The 15,652-nt window shown below is 34.8% G+C and overlaps 1 protein-coding gene across 12 annotated transcripts in view; it reads left to right on the top strand.

Moving 5' to 3' along the window:
• LOC106667815 (protein eva-1 homolog C) overlaps positions 1-15,652 on the top strand; it is a 618,009-nt gene that overhangs the window by 137,061 nt on the left and 465,296 nt on the right. The window lies entirely within an intron of this gene.

Below are 15,652 nucleotides of genomic sequence, written 5' to 3'. Positions count from 1 at the left end.
AACGGCTTATCCGGGCTCGTTTTTCATGCTTAACACTTTTCCCAGGCGATACAAGGCGAGGAAATCCACCCTCGTTTACCCTAGACGTCGCCTAAAGATGGATGATATTCTGTACATATATACGTATATACAAAAAGGGTAGGAAATCATGTTGTGATAAATTGCACGTAACTACTCGGCAAAAATAAACTTCCGACTTAGTGTTTTTTTAAACAGAAACACGATTATTCATTTGAATTGGGGGCTAAATGTTTTTTCCCTTGCTACTTGGTATAATAACATCTTTAGAAAATCTACGTACAATGTACACTTTCGATGTCAGTTCATCTACGTTGAAATTTTAACAAATCTTATTCTAAGGCAAAGTATATTTTAAAAAAGCGTATAACAAGAAATACGCCATACAGTGCAAATTTACAAAGCATTTCTATATTAAACATACAATTCGAAAAGATACTTCTGTTTATTTATTTCATATTTCATACCTATATTTGATACCTGTGTTCAATACCAACATATTTTCTGTGAATTAGACGGAGATGAACTAGAAACTAAAAAAACGTAAATTGATTTAGAAGTAGGTTAAATTCGAACAAAAATACTGTACTTTGGTTGTACAATTTAATCTGGAAAATGTTAGATTTGATTTGGAAAAGGTACGTACAAGTTTGGAATTCTATTAACATCATAATACAAAAAATCACAATGCGGTGGTCTCTTACGATTTTTATAATGCGTTGTACTACAATTTATTATATTTGTTTATATTCATTTTAGAAAAATCAAAACTTAGAACTAAAACGAATGAGAGAGAGAAAAAAAAACGCAGAAAGAGAGGAAATAATGTATTCGATATTGGGAACGGAGATAATTCTATGAACAGAAGTATAAGATGGATAGAGATTGATAAATATACAAGTAGATAAATAAAATAGAGAAAGAGTTTGTGAGAAAGAGAAAAAGAAAGTGTATGTGTGTGTGAGAGAGAGAGAGAGAGAGAGAGAGAGAGAGAAAGAAAGAGGAAGAGAAAACGCAGAAAGAGAGATGTGTTCGATAATTCGGAAAGGGGTTAATTCTATGAACAGAAGTATGAGATGGATAGAGATAGATAAAAATACAAGTAGATAGACAAAGTAGGGAAAGAGTATGTGAGAAAGAGAAAAAGAAAGTGTGTGTGTGTGTGTGTGTGTGTGAGTGAGAGAGAGAGAGAGAGAGAGAGAGAGAGAGAGAGAGAGAGAGGGAGAGAGGGAAAGAGCGACAGTTGAGTTTCAAATAGAGTTGTTTTGTCAAGATGTAATGGTGATAATATAAAAATATATGTTGTATAATACTCCATAATTTAAGGGTTTAATATATAACTTTGCATTATTTGGATTATCTATGTTTTGTGGAGTATAAACACAAACTTATAAAAAACAGTTTAAACGCATAATCACTAAAATGTTTTTGTCTGAATTAAGACCTTATTGGATATGAAGTTTATAGAAAAACAAGAAGAAAGTCTCAAGCAATTTCATACACTTTTAACTCGATTTAGCCGTCAAGAATTAAAAATTAAGTTAGTTTCGACGTTTTTGCTAAGGCAAAGGTCCAATTTTCAGACATTTGTTGACTACGACAGTGTAATACCTATTCCTGCAAAGGAGCTCATTGTAAAATATTTAACCAGAAGAAACGTTGGTAGTCTTGCATTTTTAAAAATGTTGTTACCCTAAGAAACGTTAAATTTAGCTTGTTCACTTATTCTTAACCATCTCAAGAATTTATTTTATAAACTGATTGTCGATATTAATTGTTTCTTTGGGATTTGTCTCGTATCTAATAATAAAGAAGGACAGTAAGGAGCCAGTGTCCTCTGAGAAGAAACGGCACAAGCATCGACGAAAGAAGGATTAGTTTACAAACTGTGAGAATCTAAACGAAAGCAACCTGTAAATTCCAATTGCTGGTCACGTCCTGGCAGGAAAAAGGGTTCAAAGAATCAAAGAGGTTTCTATAGCTGGTCCTCACGTTTCTTGCCTTACAGCTTGCTACATCAGAGCTGTGGTAAATCTTTTTGCCTCGCCTCCTATTTATGTATAACGTGTTACTTTCGTTTTTTATATGACAAACAGGAATATCCTTATATTTAGAGTGTTTATTGATTTAGTTTGGTTTAATGGTTGTTATTTTGAAAGTGATATTTATTCTAGTTTAATTTTTATTTGGCTTCAATTTTTGAAAGTTGCTTTCTGAATTGCACACAATTTTACTTATTGAAACAGTGTTGAGAAAATCGCCTGAATGGGGAAAATATTAGGGGCTAATTAAAGGGAAAAGTGCCCCTCGTTTAAAACGAGAAAACCAGTTTTAAATGTTCTGTTTGAGTTATAATGTATGAGAGTTCAACAGAGGAGAAGGAGTAATAATTTATTCCAGCCGGTTCTGTCCTAGGAAAATCCAATTGAGCAAATGGTCCTCATTAGGAGCCCGGGACGATTTAGCGACAAGACCAATTCATTCCTTTAATGTTTCCATTTGGAGAGTTTGCCGCCGATCCCTGGAAGAAAAACCGCCGTGGCTAATGGCACGATCACGGTTTGACACATTGAAAAGACTAAGGGTGTAGACCTTCGGATTACCGGAGCAGGTTTTTCTTCCAAGGAAATCTCTTCATTTTTTAAAAGAAATAAATCCGTGACTCTTGAAATATAAACGGCAGAAATGAAACGTACCGCGATCTCTACTGCCAACAAGAGGATACAGCCTAAAAGTTAATTACGACTATGTTGACAAAGAACAATAAACAAGAGTCGGGAAACTTCAGATTTCACGGGCTGCCGAGCAAGGGAATCCAACCTTCTGCAGGTTACACTATACTCCAACTCAGTAATTACCATATGACTGCAGCAGAATTTCCCCAATTCTCAATTCAACCTTACTCTTCTGAAACTGTCTTATCTTCACCAACATCAGTGTTATTTTAAAATTAATCTTTATCAATATATATGTATATAGTGATTCAAATAAGCCGTTTAAGAATTATTTGATGGAATTAAGCAGTTACAAATACATTAACGGCACAAAGTTAAAGCTATATCGTCATAGTTGGCTGAACTTCAAAACTGTACACATAAACATAAACTACAAACTTTTACCGTTTAGAAGTGCTATCGGTTATTTCTCATCATTAAATTAAATTACTTTGACAGTAACTCAATAGGAACAATATCAATTAATTTAGGTATACAGCAATGCAGTATAAATCGAATACGTATGCTTCGGAAGTTCTTCCATCATTATGTATAAAAGTACGGTTTAAAATATAAAAATAATTTTGTAAATTTGACGACGTAATTCAATCCGAACGACCATAATAATAACAATTTTAATCTCATCTTAGATTTTTAGGGACGTTTCACTAGATTTCTAGAACCACTTATCGAAGTTTTATTGATTTAGTAAAGTCAAATAGTGCTGGGTGATAATCAATCAGAAAACTTTTATTAACTTAGATTTTAAAGAAATATCAATATAAAAATTCATTCTCCTTAAGTTAAAATCTAATCTCGCTCGTGGCACTAGTTTTTTATTTCAACCTAAACCTTACATAAAAATATTGATTAATTAAAAGAAGTAATTTGGTCAATAGACCACTAAATATAATGGATTTATTAAGTTAAAATATTTGCACTAATATTTTAGAAGAACACGGTTTATAATAAAGGCAATATATAAAAAAAAAAACATGATAAAATAGCATTGCTTAACAGCGTAACTTCATTGTAAGAACCTCGTCTGTATTGATTCTCGGCAGAAGAAACATCCTCTCTCGATGAAGAATAGGTCATGCTGGTTTGACACACAGAAAGTAATTTGGGCAAAATCTTGACTCTTTCCTGAGATATTAACATTTTCGTGATTTTAGAATAAAATGAGATTTTTTTAACACAAAATCGTAATTTTTCAACTGTAGCGCCATTGAAAAACCAATCCAAAATGTGACTCGTTAAGCATTAACCTTCCTTAATGTGCAAAAATGCATAATTTAATATTCATTCATTTTCATTATAATTTTTGTTTAGTTATGTACACTTTTTGAGAAGAGTGTAATTCTTGTCGCCAATAAACAAATGATGTTATTAAAAATATGATTTTGTGCTGCTGCTCAAATTTGGTCCGATATCACGTTTTTTGCCCTTGCAAAGGAGATTTCACTAACAAAAATTCTACAAAATGTTCAATTGAATAAGTCTTGGAATACTCATAAAATAAGTAACTTTTCTGATAATAAATATTTATGGATAAATTTAATTTCATCAAATAACAATGATTCCAGTATTAGTAAGATATAGAATTGAGGTTGGTCTGAAATATTCAGCTATCGGTAAGGGAGAGTATAATAAACAAAAAATTAATTTAAAAAATCACTCCTATAAAAAATATGTACTTCATGCCCTCATATCTATGAATTAGTATAAAGTAATTAAAATTAATTTTAGTACAAATAGTAAAGAAAATTACCTCATGGTATGTGGATATATATGTATATACAAAACTGTCTTTCAACATACAGTACCATAGGTATCTAAAAAACAATTAAAAATTCTATTCAGTAGAAATATAATAATTAAAGAAATAAACAAAAACAAGAACTTTGAAGAAGAAGAAAAATAAGTTTATTCTGGGACTGGTGTCCCCTAAGAATAATTTACATGAAATAAATAAAGGAAGTTCCTTCTATGAAGTTAAAAGNTGCTGGAGAGGGAATTGAGGAGTTGCCTGGCCCCGATAATTATGGCGGTGGATTTGGACGGATTGAGGACTAGGGAATTTTTATGGGCCCATTCGTTGATGGAGTTTAGGTCTTTTTGATCTTGAGAATGGCCGAGTGAACATCGGAAGGGTGGAAGGATATGTATATTTGGGAGTCATCGGCATATAGGTGATAATTACAGGACTGGGTGGAGTCGAGCAGATCATTGATATAAATGGAAAAAAAGATAGGAGAGATGCTAGAGCCTTGGGGCACCCCATATTTTAGAGGGAGTAAGGAGGAGGTCCATCCCTAAACTTTCAACAAAAGTACTTTTTACATGAAAGTGTAAAATAGTGTGTCTGACCCATCTAGTCAGACTATGTTTGAGTTGTTAAGAAATGAATCTATGGTTAATTAATCCTTTTTCCGAATGACCGAATATATTGAGCATGTAATATAGTATTAATTTTGTTTTTTAAATCGGATTTCTATAAGTTTTTTATGCTTTGACGTTGCTAGGACGATTTATTTATTCTATTTTGACCGTGGTAAAAGGATCAGATGGATCAGTGCAAATGAATGTTGTTTATAAAGGACATAAGGAATTCTGCCGAATTCATGTAATCAAATTAAACATTGAAATTGGCTGACTGTGAAATCAGATCAATTCCAACAACAGATCACTTGAATTCATTGCTTCTAGTTATATTTTATTTCAGGCAATTGGTTCAGTAGTTTCAACCAGGAAAAGAGTAAAAATCATTTTATTTGAATAATATACAATAGGATCCAATTGTAATACAAAAATTGATATTTTAATTTGAAATTTCCTGGTTAATTAATGTTAAACCAGTTCAATTTGCGGCCCATACGTGAACTAATTAACTCTATTTGGAACAGGTTGAACCGGTGAAATTGTTCGGCGGTAATACAAGTCAGCCCAAAATTACTTTGCGTGGAATATCTCACCTAACAATCTTTCTAAAGATTTCGATCAACTTTGTATATTCATAACTTGTTCCCCAGATAATTAGACTTAATGTATTGCACATAAACGTAAGGCCCGGTTCGCACGGAGGCGATCGGTAAGAGAGATCTGTATCGGAGGGGACTGACGTAACAAAGGGATAGGTCATTCAGACAGGGAGGCTGTAAGCGAACGGTTTGAGATACCGGTTATCTTTCAGTCGCTTGGGATGTTCGGTCGCTTGATCTTTTTCCGAATAAAGGGGACTGACGGGACATTGCGCAGCATGGTGTTATTCACACAGTTCATAGTCTATCGAGTAGATCTCTCCGTCCGATTTTATTTTCATACGCCTTCTTTGAAACTTAAAAATGTTTAGAAGTGACATTTTTGATAACGACACATATCCCATGCTTTGGAGCAAGAATGACCACGATTATGCGGATAAAGTTAAAACGAAAATGCGTGGCGAAATGTGAACCCACATTACGTTACTTTTATTTGTTTTTCGTCTAATTAAATGCCAAAGAGCTATAACTTCTACGACAGGGATAAGAGAGGCGGCCACAAGACCTACTGCACTTCGACCTGAATAGATCTATTGTGCTCCTCTGTTATTTATATCTCACTGGCCAGCTTCAAGCTATTAACCAGCCTCCACAGATTGGCCAGCGGTTCTTTGGTGTAGGATCTTTCTTGTGGTTTTTGTTGTCCTAGTTGCAAGAACCTGTATCAACATAGACCTTCACAGAAACGTAAAATGTGTTCTACCGTCTCCTACTCTTCATGGCAGATCTGCACTGTGTTTCATCTTTCTTACTCCTATCCGGTGCATGTGCTTTCTTAAGTGGCAGTGCCCTGTCAGGAGTCCAACCAGAATCTTGGTTCGGTTGCGGTTGCCTGCCAGTAATTCTTATTTAAGTTTTGCGGATGGTCCTTCTATGAATTTCTTCGCGTGCCTCATACCTGTGGTATTGTTCCACCAGGTTTTGGACTCATTAAGGATCCATTTTCAGACGTATCCTCTTTTGTGGCAGGCTGCTAGGCCGCAGTAGGGTTCTGGGACCATAGAGTCCATGTTGGCTCCCTTTGTGGTCAACATTGCAAACTTGCTTCTATGCCCCGAATGTTCAGGGACACAGGGTCAGGTCATTAGTGTCGCTGACTTCCGTCAGGGCCTCCATGCATTACCGAACGCTCTCCTGAGTCCTACAACTTCTGGCTCGACCATTATAAAAATATTACAGAATCAAATATCTAGGTTTTTAACCGCTTAGAAAAGAATCGAGAAGAGATGAAAAGGAGGCGACTGAATCTAGTCGACAGGAGAGTCAACTTGGTACTTTTTGTATCTCATACCGGTATCGCATACGCGTCTTTCTTACCGATAGCTTCTGAGAGAACATCACTGAAAAGTTTTTCAACAGGTGCTAATTTTGTAGTTAATATCTCGATAAAAGTTGTAATAATATTGTTGTTACAATCATGTCAGGCTTTAGTTCTAATAGTCTTCTTAGTTGCTTGTGTTTTGATAATTCGTCTATTAAGTCTACTGTGAGAATACCACGTGAGTCTGTTGATTAGATATAGTCCCAAATATTTAACTTGTGTAACTGCCTTATTTCGTGTTGTTGGCGTTTTTTAAACGTAAAAACGTGACTTGGGATCATTGGTATTTGTTTAATTCGATTTTGGATTTTGCACCGTTCCTGCATAGGATATCATCACAAAAATGCTCAAATATATGAGTAAAAGCATTTTTATGATGATCATGATTCGTAAATTGAATACCAATATCAGTTAGAACTTTATGTATTTTATAAGGTAAAGCTTTGTGAAGCTCAGCATAGGCAAATTTAGAAGTTCTATCAATTGCAACGTATAAATAAAGCTTTCCTTCTTCAGTTCTTACCTCTGCAATATCAATATGGAAATAGCCAATAGGACATTGTTTAAACTTATTTTTATCAACACTTGCTGCAACTTGCTTTTTAGGCAAAACAGAGCAGCCATGATGCTGCAGCCATCTATGCAAGTTTGATCTTCTCTAAAGGTAATTGTGTAACTTTTCTGAAAGCGACTATTGATTCTTCTTCAGCTTCAGAGAGTACTGTAGATTTTATCTTTTTAGGTCCCATTGGAATATCTTTTGTATGTTCTCTTTTCCTCCATTTCACAACAGTTTTGGATTAAGGTTAAATCTTTTTGCTTCCATGATATGGATGGGGGGTCCATATGATATCCATGATATCCAAGTTTACACTTCATATTATGATATCTTCCTCATAGATCGACAGATGTTAGGATTCATTGGCAGGTCTGCATTATAAATGGTACACTTTATGGAACCAAGATTGCTCCAATGATGTACGGTTTGGTTCGGTTTTATTTAAGAGAACACATTGCTGCCATTATCTATTCTGAAACATCGTTCGGTTAAGAGGGTTTCAGGATGAAGTAATAATGATTAAGGAGGAACTGTTTTAGTTTGTGCAAAAATTCCTGATGACAGTTTTGCGTCAAAAAGCGCAGCCAGTCTGTACTTTTTTCTCGACCATAGAGAATTTGGCGCCTACAGCTCTGAAACGTTGTACTGCGGCTTGAGAAAGACTAGGAAGGGAGTTTGATGTCTCAAGAAAAGTCTTTCGATGATTTTGGACATTACAGGGAGAAAGTTGACGAGTCTGTAGGAGGATACGACTAGGAAGTTTATAGGGTTAAGTATGAAAATGAAAATGAAATATTTCTATAAAAGGGGAAAGTCAGTATTATGAAGGATCATCGGGCGAAATAGAGAGATAGATTTGGAGATCATGTTTGAATATTTAAGGAATTAGGATAATTAATATATCCGAAATATAGGGAGGCAGATAAACTGTAGCCTTGAAGAACACCAGTAATAATGGGTTTGCCTGGGATAAGGGTTATTTTCGAACGGGCTGAGAGGTATGTATGATGTATGCCAGTGTAAAAAATATTTTGCTTGGAATTTTTTTTAAAGATTATTTTGCTTCAATACAAAAGTTTTAAAACCTTATCTTCTAATCACTAGCCGATCTTGTCTTAGGGTTAATGTTCTGAAAATTATTCTAAATTTAATGTTTTAAGTTTGAAGGACTTAATTTCCAGTTCATTAACTAGAACAATATAAGGGTAGATCCGAACATCGGCTTGTTCAATCATTTGTAAAATAAAATGCTTTTCTCTTCCATTTTCCTAATCTTAATTTATTCGTGAAACGGTCTGAAATAAATAGGACTATTAATGCAGTTTCGCCTCGACTTCAGGTCTATAAATGAAAACGTGTCGAACATCAGTTTCGCTATAATAGCTGACGACAACAGGTGTCAGACCTGGGGCGATCGGTCGCACGTGTGAATGGACTATTGAGTTAACAACTAGTTTATCCGTCCCATCCGGCTAAAAGGGTTAATTTAGAGGTGCCATAAAACGGAGCCGACCGTACCAATTACCGCTTTCTTGTGCAACCTTTTTTACGGACACCTTTCGACCACCCCTGAGCCAGAAGTCTCACATGTGCAAAAGTGATATAAAAAAACGAAATACGGATATTTTGACTTGTTCAATTCTTGTGAATCACCTAACATCATCGTTGATGACTCAACGGATAATAAACCAACAATAAAATTCGTTCCAGGGTTTCTCGGTTTTTCTTTACTTTTGTTTCTACTCCTTATCATTGATTTTTCTCTCTCTTTAAGCGTCATAAAGGTTAGAACAGTAGGTTTATTATAAGGCCGTGGTCCGTTTTTTGTATCGATTCGCATCCCTGCAGACTCGAGAGTTGATGGCTGCGGTTTAGAAAGTGGTCCTTTTCATTTCGCCGAGTTTACAACCCACAAAATAAACCAAGACGATGTTTCCCTGTCGAATTGCTTTTCGTGAGAAAAACGCTCTCCCAGGCAGAAAAACAAAAATACCCTGATTGACTTCAAAAAAGACGTGGCCCCAGATAACACGATAAGTTGTGGATTACCGGCAGTAAAACCTTTTCGTGCTTTACACTTAGTTTCAAGCAGGCAATTTTATCCGTTTCTCTTACATTTTAAATCAATATTTGAATCGAATGTTCAATTCATGGAATGGTGCCAAATAGAACACTACCCATAAAACATCCATATGAAATCCAACATTTTTTGTAACAATTTTCAATGTTCTTCATAAAATATAAATTTTATTTAATGGTTATCGATCACTTCGGGCTGCCTATGAAGGCGACAAACCGATAATTATCTGTCAAACCAACCCATCGAGGATAGTTAGACCAGAAGGGCCGGTAACGACCAAAATTACAGATTCATCATTCCGCAGGCACACCTCGCAATATAAATTTTGTTGTTAAGGATGGAATTTCATAGCTCTTTATAGATCATAGGCTAATGTTGTTGCTATTAAATTTTACTATTTGTAAAATTAAGCTGTCAGGAGCAAAGTCACGTCTAAATTCCTATCGACAATAAATCATTTTTTACTCTAGTTTTATAATCATTATTTTAATATTTTATTAAATATACTATAGCAGGACTGATTTAAATTTTACGTATTATAACAATCATGTTAAAACTTTACTTGAAAGTTAAAGTGTGGACTTGTGGCTGAATGTAGAGTACAGCCCTCCAAACCAGTTATTTTATCGTTCAGTATGATTGCATTTATTAGCGAGATCGTTTGAGTGAGTGTTTGTATGGGTGAGTTTGTGGCGGAACATTCGGTACCCAAGGTCATCAAATTAGGCTGGTTTTTAGGACAATTAAGCGTACAAGGGGGGACTTCAAATATCTCAGTGGCTTCCCAAATTTTATCTGTATATACTGTTATTTATTTGATTGACTGTTGATGCATATGTCGGTGGGTCTGTGGTGGAATATATCATACCCCACGGACCCACCAACCTAGGTTTGTGTTATATATATTTAGAATGATTATTAGCTAGACACCGGAATTTTATAAATATTTAATGGTACACATTGTATGAAAGTTGCTAGTTTGAGCGAATGTATTTATTAGCGTGAATGACGGCGGATTCTCGGATTTTTGAAGCCGTGCGCAAGTACAATTTTCATACGGGTGGCATTACTTTACCCTCTATACATAGAACCAAGGAAAGAAAACCAAGAAAACCAAAACACTCTTCAATTAAGTGGGACACATCAAACTACAAGCCCAAAAGTAGATGTCAGTGACTTTTAGTAAAGTTTGAGCTTCAAAGTAGGCATGACTGATGTTTTGGTTGAAGAGGGGGCTGGCTGGTTTTTCCCCGACATGCACAGGCAAAAAAAAAGTTGGTTGGAGTAGTCCAACATATTACCTAACAATAAAGTTTATTGTTTTTTAAATACGAATTTCTTGCCTTTCTTAAAACAGAAAGTGTAATTGCCTGCCGGGATTCGGCCCATTGGAAATTTATAAATAAAGCAAAATATATCCAATACACATGGAATACAATTTAAATAAATGAAAGAAAAAAGAAGGTAAAAACAAAATACAAATAAAAGCAAACAGAAAAGAGAAGATACTAAAAGGACAGTTACGATTTACATTACTTAATTTAAATCATTATTTAATAATCTTCCCTAATCCTAGCTTTTGCATAACTAATTAATTTATTCCAGTCAGGTCCATTAAGTAAATTTATAAAGCAATCTAATGGTATGAACATTTAACCGAACATTGATAGCCGATAAGGAGCCAGTAAAGGGTAATCAGCAACAAAGTGGAATTCACCCGATGATTAGCATACCTTTTTGCTGACTGATATTCCTGAGGCGTAAGACAAAGGTTCAGCAATTCTCCTTTTAACTTTATTAACTTTATAAACAGACGTACATCCGAATCAGCAGCCAACGATTTACCCATTCCCACAATCTCTTCAACTACTATGGTAAAATATTCTACACAGGTCAGCGGAAATGAGAAATAGGATCAGCCTCAACTTGAAGTGTAGTTGGAGCGAAGTTTGACAGAATAAACAGTTTTACCATAAAAAAAAACAAAACATTCACATTGAAATAATTGATGTGGATTGAGTAAATCAATTCAATGGTTATATCTCTAGGTCTAATCACAAACTGTACACTCTCTTAACTTACGATAATTTCTTGGATCCCTACACTTCCGCAAGTCAAGACAAGATTGATCATGATACAGCATTAAAATTTTATGCCATCCAACTTTTTCAATATAATTTGGGGTTATATTATGTTCTTTTTCCAAGAATTCGCGGCAATTTTGGCCAATTTAGCCAGGAAGATATACGCTGGATTCCTTGGTGACAATTTCATCGAAAATTCATTGATGAAACCAAAAAGATCTCGAACCGTTATTTCCTAAATTTTAAGTTATCTTGGTTATAATCAAGAAAAACTGGATTATTCCAGGATAATCGAAGAATCGGTCAACGAAGCAAGGACATGCCTACATGGATGTTCAAAAATCTTGAACATCATCCATATTCCCTTTTAGCCGAACTGAATATCAATGTTTAAGCTAAATTTCCGGGTTTTTTTATGTTATATTCTTTCGAACTTTACAAAAGGTTTTGCGCTATAATACCTTTAATTTGCCCGAGCATTTTCAGTAATACTGTTATTTTGAATATTAATTAAATTGAACATTCCGTATGACTTTTTGCTCATCGATTTCCCTATTTTTGACATCGTCTCTCTAATGCTTTTAGTTTATTGCCAGCCCTGGAGATCATAAAATTCAATGTCTCTTAACTGGGCAACAATAAAAAGATCAGTAGACATTTAGGCTAGATGGAGTTTTTCGCCCAGTTAAAATATTTTTACGATTGAATTTTTAAACTTCGCCTTGATGTTTAGTGAACATTTGAAACAGAATGAAAGTTTTTTCAAATTGAAAACCTTTACATTTATTTTAATTAAGCATTATGTCAATAAATATTTACGAGTAATTCACAAATTAATTAATCTTTAAGGGATTCAACAATCTAGTTTTCAAGGAGGAGGAATTTGGATAGGCTATAGCAAAGAATGTCTCTTTTGTGACTTAAATTGTCTTACATTCAGAAAGAAGGTTCTTACCTCTTGTTTATAACCAACCATCTAGCAAGTTTCTTTTGGATATCTTTGCTGAAATCATGTTTTAATGCCGAAAAAATAATTCGTTTGGCGGGGAATTTAAGTGCCTCTTTTACCACGAGTGAAAATAAGAATTCGTTGATTTATGGTGGGGATTAAGGAGTGTCCCGTTTATCTGGTATATAAATATGAATTTGTCTTTTGGCTCATCTCATTTACATTTTCAGTTCTAAAATATTCTGCCATATTGGAGAGATACAGAGATGTAATAGATGAAGATGATGAGATTACTGGCGGGGTTTGGTACACCTCAAGCAGCCTTTTGGCTAATAGTCCTTTTTCTAGCTCCTTGAGGTCATATAATTAGATTCTTCTTTTAAGAAATAGTAGGTCTTAGAATGTCATTACTCCAATTATTTTTCGCAGGTATTGTTGGCATCTTACGTTATGTCTCTATTGAGTGGTTCACATTCAGTTGTAGTATGGGTGGCAGATTTTTCCTCTTCGTTACATAAGCTACACATAAGGTCATCATTGAATATGTGTTTATTCAAATATTTGTGGCTATATTATACTGTATTAAGATCCTGAGTTTTACCTTTCTACGTGGAGCAGTAAAATTTCCTCCTTCGTTTGGTATGGACCCTTTCGGAGATAATGTCCTTTTTTTTATTTTGTTACACCAATTATAGGTCCTGTCAGTGTAATTGAGCTCGCAGATCATTCTCTGTTTTTTGAGTAACCGAAAGTCCTATATGTCAAGGCACTGAAGATATTGTCAATTACGGTTTCTTCCATGTTTTGGAGATTTCGGATGCATTTATTGGACTTGTTTATCTAGTACTGTCGTGGTGTTAAAGTATCAATGTAGATTTTGATTTATACAGGGTTTCCTTTTTACATGGCCCGGCAGAATTTCTTCTAAACCAATGACGCTGTAAAAAAATGTCTAGTTTCACTTTTTTTGGAGAAAATTTATACAGGTACCTCAGGCCCAGTTCCGCTACATAAGGTATTCCATTCAAAATGAACCGAAGAGCACATTTTTCCGATTGAGTTGATTTTGTACGACTGTTTTCTTAATTGTGGCGGTATGCGCTTCGTGCAGTTGAGTCGTACTCCCAGAAATTTCCTGATCGCCCCAGAGTAAACGACAAAACGTTTATTCGTGTTGCTCGCAATATGAGGAGATACGAATCTGTTGCTGTTTCTTCATCAAGAAGCCTGCAGCGTAATTTCGACGAGGAGCTGAATATTTTACTGTATGTTCGCTAAAATCCAAATCCTTTCTACGAAATATTAGAAGGGATTTACGTTTTTGAAAAAATAAAATCAGATAAATACTCCGGACTTACAATTTTAAGCCGTATTGCTCTCATCTTTTCCAAGGACCTCGGGTCTCACATTATGACAGGCGCCTAACATTCATTGCCCAAATGTCGACTTGGGAGGTTGAAGAAAACATTCTTCCATACATCCTATGGTCTGTTGAATCCATGTTAACCTCTACTGGCATATCAAACCGTGCGAATTTTGAATATGGGCAGAGGAAAATACGAGAATTTTGTATTCTTGTCATCATCAGGTGGTTCATCATTTCCATCAAGGTTTGATGTGGACTTGTCGGAATAAAATAATTGGGCCTTATTTCTACGAAAATAATTTAAATTGTGCTCAGTTTTTATATTTTTTAGGGAGTTTTTACGAACATTATTGTATTTATTCCTCTGCAACAACGACAAAGAATCTTTCTTCGGCATTGTTACTTCCGGGATAGGTGGATAGGACTTAATGGCCACATCTGTTGACCTCCTCGGTCACCCGATATAATTCCACTTGAATATTTTCTGTAGGGCCATTTAAAAAACAGTCCACGCCAATCCTAGCAACGTCAGTTGAATAACTCCGGCAAAGTCATAGATAGAAAATGCTTGTCAATCCATCTCCACGCCTCTATCGCTCTGACCACCGTGAAGAGTGGTTAAAAAGAGCAAATCTTTGCATCTACGCAAGGCAGGCAGTTTGAAGATGAAATGTTATTAATAAATAGCAAATCAAATGAATGATTTGTTTTCAAAATGTTTCCATAACTTTGTCATTTTTTACCAATTTAAACTCCTTTAATTCTTTTATAATAAAATTATTTTCAGCATAAAACCCTTTTAAATGGTATGTTGGGACGTATCATATCGAATTTGAAATTTTGATGTTGAACTGGGCCTGAGGTTCGCTGTATAGTTTTTTTTTCCAAAAAAACGAAAAATTTGAAACTAAACTAAAAAAACTAAACAGGTTTTTTTTGTAGCGTCATTGGTTCAAGAGAAATTCAGCCAGGCCATCTAAAAAGGACACCCCGTATATACAGATTTTCCACCAGTAACAAAATAATGAAAGTAGAAATGTACTATGAATTAAACTCAAAGGTTAGGTTCTGTGTATACAGAATATGCATATAAATGGACTTCCTCCTGTTTCACGGAAATAAATTCGTAAAAGCATTATGGATAATATTCAAATTTAATCAAGAAGTGACAAATAGCCCTCCACTCTGGGAAAGACATGGAAGTATCAGTAATGTTAGTATTAAATGTGTGGTGATTAATGACCGTTAATTGATAATTATTCAGAAATCGTGAGATGCGGTCTGGTGTGATGTAGGTTTCAAAAAAACATTTTCTTTATCGTGCAACGTTTCGATCTTTATTGAGATCATCTTCAGGGCCTGGGGTTTACAAACATTGTTTATATTGAACAAATACATTTAGGATGTGGAAAAGTGAATGTATACAATGCAAAATATATTTTTTATACAAAGTATACCTACTAACACGAAGTGTTTACACAGAAGACAAACACTTTGAGTGAGTAGAAATACGTTGATTG

Source organism: Cimex lectularius, unplaced genomic scaffold (assembly GCF_000648675.2).
Source record: "Cimex lectularius strain Harlan isolate CLEC.00 unplaced genomic scaffold, Clec_2.1 scaffold87, whole genome shotgun sequence".
In the NCBI taxonomy this organism is placed as follows: Eukaryota; Metazoa; Arthropoda; class Insecta; order Hemiptera; family Cimicidae; genus Cimex; species Cimex lectularius.
Note: the sequence above shows the minus strand (reverse complement) of the source record. Positions and strands in the feature narration are given on the sequence as shown.